The sequence below is a fragment of the Anomalospiza imberbis genome, chromosome 2, assembly GCF_031753505.1.
Source record: "Anomalospiza imberbis isolate Cuckoo-Finch-1a 21T00152 chromosome 2, ASM3175350v1, whole genome shotgun sequence".
NCBI lineage: Eukaryota > Metazoa > Chordata > Aves > Passeriformes > Viduidae > Anomalospiza > Anomalospiza imberbis.
The window spans coordinates 44992705-45002190 of record NC_089682.1 but is presented as its reverse complement, the minus strand read 5'-3'; the positions used below and the strand labels follow the sequence as shown (position 1 = coordinate 45002190).

The 9486-nt window shown below is 38.7% G+C and overlaps 1 long non-coding RNA gene across 1 annotated transcript; it reads left to right on the top strand.

Annotated features, from left to right (window-relative positions):
• The first annotated feature begins 524 nt into the window (after positions 1-524).
• Positions 525-6285, top strand: LOC137468728 (uncharacterized). Its single transcript, XR_010996166.1, has 4 exons — positions 525-600; positions 2865-3048; positions 4304-4459; positions 4926-6285. It is a non-coding gene; the product is annotated as an uncharacterized lncRNA (long non-coding RNA).
• The last annotated feature ends 3201 nt before the right edge of the window (positions 6286-9486 follow it).

Genomic DNA, 9486 nt, shown 5'->3' with positions numbered 1-9486 from the left:
GCCTACTAAGCTTAATTTTCCTTCTAACTCCCCATATCCCCATGATTTTAAACCCTTTTACTATCAGTATAATGCATTGCTTTTATGGGATTTTTCCGATAGTGTTCTTTCTTCTGGCTTACTCTGCCTTTTGTCTCATGCTCACATGCTGGGATTTTTGGCAAGTCTGCTTGTAATTTTAGGCTGTGAAATCTAGGATATCACTAAATGAGCTCAAGAAGGAAATCTTCTGTGGCCCTAATACGCATTTTCCCATGCCTACCTTCAAACTTGAAAACGTACATTAAAAAGAAAATAATCCCTTGGACATCCCATTGGAAATTCCTGGCCTAAGATACGAATGACCTATGGTGTTTATCTTTCTCTCCTCTCCCTGGAAGCAATGCTAATAATTTAACCTGGAGGTTGCAAGGCACCCATGAGCCAGTATGAACATATAGATTCCCATTCGGCTGCTGATGGATTCTGGAGTTTTTGTGGAGTAGGCTGTGTGCTGCAGCCAGTGGCTCCACAGAGCTGGTACAGGCGCAGGCCCAGGAGCTGCTTGGTTTGATGGCATGACATTTGAAGGCTAGTTCATGTCCTGACTGTGCTGTACAGGTGTGCGTCATGTCAGTTCTCTTATGCCTCTCAGCACACACTTATGAAAGAAGGGCTCTGGATTCTATACCTGCCTTCCCTGATCAGGGAAGTTTACTGGAGAATCATGAGTTGGGACTCAAGACAGCAGCTGCCAGTGCAGTCTCTCATGTGTGGATTTTGGACAGTCCCACAGCCTGACGTTGCCATAACCTCCTTCCTGGCCAGGTGTCCTGCCTGGTCATCTTCAGCCAAACCCTGTGGCTTGTGCTCCCCACTGGCGTGGGTGTCCCTTCACCTGTTATTTGGTGTGTTGTTTGTGGCATGGAGAAAAGAGGGGCCTTCTGATACACAGCTTAGATTTTACCCAGATTTTACAGTATTTCATCCCTGTGTCTGTCACTTTATAGTGGCTTTAGCACACACCCTCACTTTAATTTCTGAATTGCTTTCCTAGGTGTCGCTGTTATGAATTGTTAGCATTGGATGGACTAGAAGGAGAACAGAGAAACCTTTCACAGAATGTGATTAATTTACTTACAGTCAAGAGAAACTGATGTGATTGAAGAAAAGTGAAAAAAACTACATTTCCTCTTTTGGATGCATTTTTTGTTTAATTTCATAATGTTGAATAAATTTTACATTTTAAAGCTGTGGGACACACAGGAAAGCCCCCAGCTTGTTTGCAAATCTGTGCTGACAGAAAAGGAACAATTGTGGAGAGATAACAGTACGATCCCTGAGATCCATAGGACCTCGGCAACTGCTAAGCTTTATTTCAGTCAAGTCTCATTCTGGTTTAAAGAAGAAAAAGAAAAAAGAAAAAAAGCTGGAACATACATACAGAGAAGAATTTATAGTTAGATCACCACAGTGAGAAGATACAGGAAATAGCTGAAAAATCATAGAATCACAGGCAACATGAGAAGAGATCTTAATGATCATCTAGTTCCAACTCCCTGCTATGGCCAGAGACACAAAATAACCTACTTTTGACTTTGATTTACCACAGGAATGTTTTTGTTTGTTTAAATGCAGTGCAATAAGGTGGAGAAAGGTCTGGGAAGAGCAGCTAGAGAAAGTATTGAAAAATCTGTGTCATCATTATCCTGTTTATACTGTGCAGATGGTTCATGTTGCTATACTTTTTCTCCCCTTGGATGCTATTATTTTCCTTTCCTGATAGTCTGAAGGGAAATGAAAAAAAAAATCCTAGGGTCAGCTTATTGATTTAGAGCTGCCAAATTCTCCTCATGTGCCATTCTAACAGCTTATTGAAAGGTTTCTGTTGTGTAATCAAAAGTATGCTTTTGGGAGCTGAAACACCCTGTTTTGTTTCTCAGCTTTTTGATCTGAAATAATTAGGTGAGCTGTTCCAAGAAGCTGACTGCAGAGATGTATGTCCCTAATTTCTTCCTTTCACTGGCCCCTACTGTGCTAGCCTTTTTAGCTCCTTTTAAGTAACTGTCATTAAAAGAAAAGTAATTGGCTTTGGATGCTTCTATTCCTCAAAACCTCATTAGATCTTGAAAATATGTTTTCTTCTCAAAATCCCACTTTCCATCTTCATTGAAGAAATAGACATTGTTATTTAATTCTGTAGAAAAAAAAAATATTTTTAAGCCTCTGTATCTCATTCATGTTTCTGACTGTCTCTCTAGCCTGTGTGAGAAACATGATGATTGAAAGGCTACATCACGCTAAAAAGACATTTCTTTTCCAAATCAGGCTGTCTCTTTCTTCTGCCTGCAAGTACCTCAGCTTCGTCATAACTTTATTTAAGTGAACTCATCCAATACACATCTAAGAAGAATGAGACTTCTAATGCTCTTGAAATAATTCCCCAAATGTAAAGTATATTTATATATTTTTTTGCCTATATACACATGGTAAAAAGTAGGGTATTATTTTAAAAAATGTGATGGTCCAGCTTTAGCAGTGGGCAACTGCTCCATTTGTCTGTTTCTGGAAGTATGAAGTCAGGCAAAGCAAGTATCTAATCCTATGACATTTTTATTTTTATCAGTATTGGGCCTTGTCACAGGTATTGCTCCTTCTTTCCCACAACTGAGGGTTTCACGTCAGCATGCTCTTTTAATCATTGAATTGCTATAATTTACATTGTTGCACTGTTTAGTTGTGCTAGTCTGAGATTTGAGTCTTTGTAACAGAGTTTGTTTTCTAGATGTGAGTTTTCCTTGTAGAATTTAATGGGATTTACAATTTCAGAATGGCAAATATTTTAAATCTTAATTAGATCTTGTACTGTGTCCACCCCTTTCCAGACGTCTCTTTGTGACTGCAGGACATGGGAACCTTGGCTTGAAGGCGTCCAGGACAAGACTGCAATGCCAGTGGGCTGGAATTATTCATCCTGACATAACACAAAAATGCCTTTTTACACTGACTTTTTACACTGACTGTTAGATGTCCTGCTGTCTTCTTTAGGACTTCTGCAAGGTCAACACTGTAAGTATTCTCTTGCAAATGCAGAAAATTCTCTGTCATAGAATAAATGAATGCATAGGGGTTTCACCTGGCAAGCCCCATGCCTTTTGTGCTCTGTAATGAAACTTGTTTTAATATGAGATTTTAAAAAATAATAATTCAAGTTCTCATTCTCTCTTTTTTTTTTTTTTTTTTTAATTTAATTACTTTGATTTCCTATTTTCAGCTTTCTGGAAGAGTGGTAGCAGGTAAAAATTACACTTTCCAAAACGAAGGTAAGATTCCCAAGCCCTTGTGATTTCAGATGCCAAGAATAAGAAACAAGAATCCTAACATGCATGATAACATAGTGAAAGATGCAACTAAAAAGTTCAGCTGTGAGTATTCAACCTCAGAAAAAGATAAGAGAGTTTTCTCCCCCGAAAATGTCACTTTCAAATGAAACTGGAAGAACTACATTTAAATGTAATATTGAGATTCCTGTTTAAAATTAATTATCTCATTATAAAGACATTCTGCAAAAATCACTAAACTCTTTTAGTGTTAGTCCTCTAAATACTAGAGTTGTCAGAATTTTCTACAAAAAGGTAGAAAATTCTAATACCTTCCTAAAGGATAAAAATATACAAGAGATAAAAATATATTTTCTAGTAATGCCAAATACATTACTGCAGTGTTAGGCACAGGCTCAGAAACAACTAAAACAGCCCTTGAATGATTCAGCCATAACATTAGTTAGCATGTCATCCTAAAGTCCCTCCATATACTCTTGATTTGAAAGGTCAAGTTTTTCAAAAAGAACATTCTTAATGGTCCCAGTAGGTCTAATCTATCATAAACAACTGAGCTGCATGAGACAAGATACACAATGGGCAGAAAAAACAGCCGAATGGTCCCAGTAGGTCTAATCTATCATAAACAACTGAGCTGCATGAGACAAGATACACAATGGGCAGAAAAAACAGCCGGTCCTCAGCTGTGGAAAGGCAGTAAGATCTGCTGGAGTCACAACAAGGGCAAACACTTTCTCTTTTCATTCATTTCTTCCTCTATTAGAAAATGTTCTGCTCAGGACTTAGTGGGTGACATCAAGTATGTCACAGAACACAGCTGTCCCTTGCTGAATGACAACAGAGTGTCTTGACCTCAGTGAAGTGTTTTGAAGATAGATTTGTATTCCAGTAGATTGGCTGTCTGAAATTATTTGACTATATAAATGCTAAAGGTGCTGATCTGAAGCAGTGTTTCCCCCTTTTATGTAATTTCTAGTGCGTAGAACAGACTGCCTTCTTCAGCTGGAAATTCCGTTGGGAAATTTACCATGAGAAGGGAAGAGCTCAATCTCTGCAGGTGGGATCCCACTGTGAATCCTAGTGTGTCCAATCAAGTTTTTCTGGACTTTATGTGCTCATGTTCCACCAGATAGAGCAAGGTAAGGAGAGAACACTGATGTATAAATGGAAGAACGACTGCACTACCCTGCTTGGCATTTTAAAATAAAAATTATTTCTGTCTCTTTGGGTGGAAAGGCTTAAGTGGGCTAAATTTGTGAAGCTGACAGATTAAAGCAACATAAAGATTTCCTTATTCAAACACTTTTCACAGTGGTATGATCAAAAGACTAGAGCGAATAGCAACTTTACAATGTCAATTGCATTTTTCTAGTTAAAAAGGTGACTAAATTATATAAATACTACCTTTAAAATGTGTGTTTCTTAAAAAACAACAAACATTTAATTAAAAAACCCAAAAAATAAAAAAACAAATACTGAAAAGCTAGTGAATTCTTTTTTTCTAGAGGCTATTTACTTCAAGAAGTCATGCTCTTAACTGCATCTCTCAAGGAGAGCAGTGACCAGGAGCTCCTGTAGTATAACTGCCTTCACTTTTCATCATAGGAGATAGGAACCAGCACTGGAAGAATGTTCTGAATATGATGCACCATTTTTGGAGAGAAACAGGACTCTGAGGAAAGTATAATGTCAACATTTCCTATAGAAATTGTCTTTTTCTGGGTTTTTTTTTTAATATTTCCTCTGTAAAAATGAGGCTTTACTTACACCTTACAGTATACATTCAAAATGTGTTTTTCTCAGAATTGTTCTAAATAATAGAATGGATTTGTCAGTCATGGACATCTGAAAACTTGCTCTATCTACTGCCATTATGTGACAGTACTATCAACCTGCTTAGAAGACCTGCCTGATTTTAAGAACAAATGTTTTGATTCAACATATTTACAAAATCTGGGTGGCCTGGAAGCTCTGTGTTTAGACCATAATGAATTGATTTTTCAAGTACTCTGTAAGTGAATCAAATTAATGCAAATCTGTGACAGGATATTCCCTACCAAAAAAAAAAAAATTAATCAATGCTTAATGTCTTTAATTCTTAGGCTTCTTGCTCTTGCAGTGCTTGTTAGGCTATTAATACTAGTCCATGCAATGCTGCCCACAGACTTTTTGACTGCCATTCATAAATACTGGAAACTTGAAGATGAATTCTGATAATAAATGTCTTACAGAAACATATTTGTGCACAATGTAGACCTTTGCCTATTCTTCAAGGTTATGAACTTTGTAACATAGCACAAGCTCCTTTGCACAGCGGCATGATTTCATCCCGGAATGTGGGGAATAATGCTCATCTCAGAATTTTTTGGCAAATACATCAGTCTGTGTCTTGGTGGATGAGTGGATCTGTGCCAAAGATTTGAGTGTCAACAGCACCTCCTCGTGTTGAAAATTTACCTGTTTAAACATTCCTGACTGCCTTACTGGCATATGTTTAAAACACTATTTTCTGTGCAATAAAGAATTAAAAATACTTCTCTGCTTCACAGAAGAGCCCATTTCTGTGGATTATTAGTAAAAATATGTGAACATTGCTAATGAAAATGTTAAAGACTAATGGTGTTTATGTCAAGAAATGTTACCACATACTTTTCAAGCAATGTCTTCCATCATCAGCACTTCCTGCTCCTTGACACCCAGTCTGCTTTGCTCCAGCTGGTTTGGATGCTGATATATGTGCATAGTTTGTTAGATGCCAGTCTAGGTTACAGGCACTCTTGTAAAAAGTTGGAAAAAACTCCCAGCACTGGCTTTACTTCATGTATGACAGTATGTGCCTTTATTGACAATAGTACAAATTAATTTTGTCAATGGCAAAGACACACTGGTATGTGCCAACAATTTCTTATGACTTGATTCTGACAGAATTTTCTTCTCAATAAATGCAGAACATGTTGTAATTTAAAAACTGTTCTATTTTTTCTGGATAGAAACTCTGTATTTTAGATGTTAAAAAATATTATTGAGTGACTTTAGGGAATATTATAATCTAGTTAAATAAATATTATAATCTAGTTAAACTATTTTTTTGGCTGTGTTTTTCTCCACTTACCCATGTGTTAGGCAAAATTCTGCAAGGCTAACATGCATGGAAGAAGGTGATCCGTACTTATCAATGTTAGATTATTACAACTAATGTAAAAGCAATGAGCTCTGTGTAGAAGGGCCGAGTAGCAGACATAGTCTGTCTTGATAGTCTGCTGCCCACGGCATCTTTTTAGCCAGTTTGGGATGTACCAGGCTAGATAAGCAAACTAATTGAGAGGTGGGAAACTGATTGACTGTTGGCCTTAAGGCAGCACTTATGGGGTCATACTCTACCTTGAGACTGGCAGTGAGTGGAGATCCTGAGAGATCTGTCCTGGGGCCTGTCCTATTAAATGGCTGTTCCAATGCCATTGCCCTTGTCAAGTTTATGGATCATAGCAACTTCTATCTAGGATGCTATCTAAATTCTCAAAAAGCAGAGTGATCATTTAAAATGAGCTTTGCACACTGCAGGAATGAGCCAGTAGGAATTTCAACAAGAGCAAACACAAAGTACTATACCAGAGATGGGATAACCCTCTGGAATGTCACTGACTGGCTGAGGACCAGCTCTGTGGAAAAGGACTTGGCCATACTTGTGTACAGGAAGCCAAACAGGAAACAGCTTGGAAAAGAGAGAGATGATGAGTCATGAGAGAAGTCATCAGGAGGACATGGCCAGGTTTTTGCAGCTGTGCATGGAAGGACAAGAAGACGACAGTGGGAATACAGAGGGGAGACTTATGACAGATAGAGGGAAAAATGTCTCTCCATGGAGACAGCCAAGCAATGAAGCAGATTGCCCAGTGAGGTTTTGCAGGCTCCATCCTTCAAAGTTTCAAGAAGGAAGCCCTGAACAACATGGTCCTTAAGATGAACTGCTTTGGACAGGGGCTTGGGCTGATTCTGTAATTCTCTGTCGCCATGCCCTCCGAGTGACCACTCGGTGCCTCCCTGCTAGCTCGGACACTGCGACTGCAGGGGACACTCTCCTGCGCTCTGGAGTGCAGGAGGGCAGCTAAGGGTTATGAGCCCTTTCATGGAAGAAAAGCAGTTGACGATGGTGAAGGAATGGGAGTAGGCAGTCCAGAGTATAAATCCAAGGTTTATGGGAAGCTCTGGGGAGATCCTAGCTTCAGGGGATACAACTCTGGAAAGCCCCCAAGGAGCTTGGAGCAGCTCCTTTTATCGAGGGGTGGAAACAGGGGAGGGGTTTGTCTATCCACCAACAAAGGGATAGAGGGGAGTGGAACATGAAGTAATTGACAAACACAACAGTGTATCAGGGAACTTAAAAGGAGGGACCCCTGGCCCTTCCTTGACTAATCACTCCATGTCCTTTGTGGAAGCTTCTACAGAAAGGGAATGGGGAGCTGAATGACAGACAAGATGCCAGGCAGGGGATTTGAGGATTGACAATGAACTTTCTAGGGATTCGGGTGGAGTAGGGATGGGATTGACATCTGGGGAAAGGGGAGGCAACTTAGGGCAAAACCACCAAAGGAGGGGGAAAATAGGAGCAAACCAAACAATACAATACAAAAACTAAACAACACAATACAACAATTCTCCTTGCTTGTCTTGAGACTCTCAATATTCTCTGATGTTTTGTGCAAGGCAGCCAGAAATGCAACTGCAGTGGTCGAAGTATAGAGAAAGAATTTGCAAGGAAATTAATTTTTGTGCAAAAGGAGGCAGTTCCAACCTGGTATTTAGAAAGAGAGTCCACACCTTCTCACCACCTTTCCTTCCCTCCCTCTTGATGTCTGTGCCCTTGAATAGCACAGGTATCAAAACCCTTGAACTATTTTTCATGTCAGCTGTGATATCCTGTCTAAAATTCTTTCATCCATGAATGTAGTGGACTAAACAGGGAAAATGGAATGATATGGCATGGTCTCCTGTGAAGATAAGAGTGTCAGGTTGCTTGGTCTTGATGCTTTTGTCTTTCAGGTTAAAGAATTGTATGTTACATCCAGATTATCTTCCAGAGAATTTCACTCTAATTCTATAGAAAACTGACAGAATTTGACAGTGCAAAAGAAGAAGCAAACTAACAGTCAAAATTAGAATAATCCCTACCAGAGCATATTTTTCTGCAACCAGGAGCAACTGGTGGAGGTAGGAAGAAAAGGAAGAAATTATTAAACAAAATGATAAGGCAGAGTAGATTAAAAAATATATACACTGCTACACTAACATAGCATCAGTGAGCGTGAACTATATGACAGATGACAGAGCAGACAGCCTATCCAAGGAGCTAAACAGAAGTCCTGTTTTCAAAAACTACTAGCATGTTTATGGAGCCAGGAATCTGACCAACACCGTTGAAACTCAGGCAATCAAAGAATATAAAAGCAGATTTGTTGAAATCTATGGGAACTAAGCACCTACTTTTTATCCATCAAAAATTCCTATGAAGCATTCATCTGCAACACTGATCCCTTTAATAACTTTGAAAAAGCTGATCACTTTTCTAAAAGAGTTCTGGCTTAAAAACAGGTTAGAGTTTTTGAAAGGTTTTTTTTTTTTTACCAACTGGTACATAACCACCCTGCTTGGCTTTGATGGCCAGAATTGTCCGATTATGCTAATATTAGTGGTAGTCATATTGCTAGAAACTTCATTTGTATGATACATCATTCTGAATTCCTAGCTTTTGTGAAAAATATTGCCTTGTATTAGTTGTTGTCACACATAATGGGTGTATGTTAGTTTAAGAATACATTTTCCTCATGTAGTTATGTAATGTCTCTCCACAACTGTGACAAATCTGTCTTGTCTGAAGACAGGTTCAGATTTCTTAATTCTCATTCGGGTGACTTTAATCATAACATTGTGCTTTTCTCTCCTCTTCTGGGACATTTGTATTACCTAACTGTGCAGTTAGATTGCAAGTCTTCACCTGAAACATGTTTCTTTTCCTCCCTTGGAATTTGGCTGGGATTACAATTCTAAATGTAAATGGAGCTCTATTTTCCTTGTCTAATAACCACTGAGTAATTAGGCTTCTACATAGAAATAGAATTATCTAAAGAAATGTGTTCCTAAAATGACATTTTAGATATATGCCTCCTCT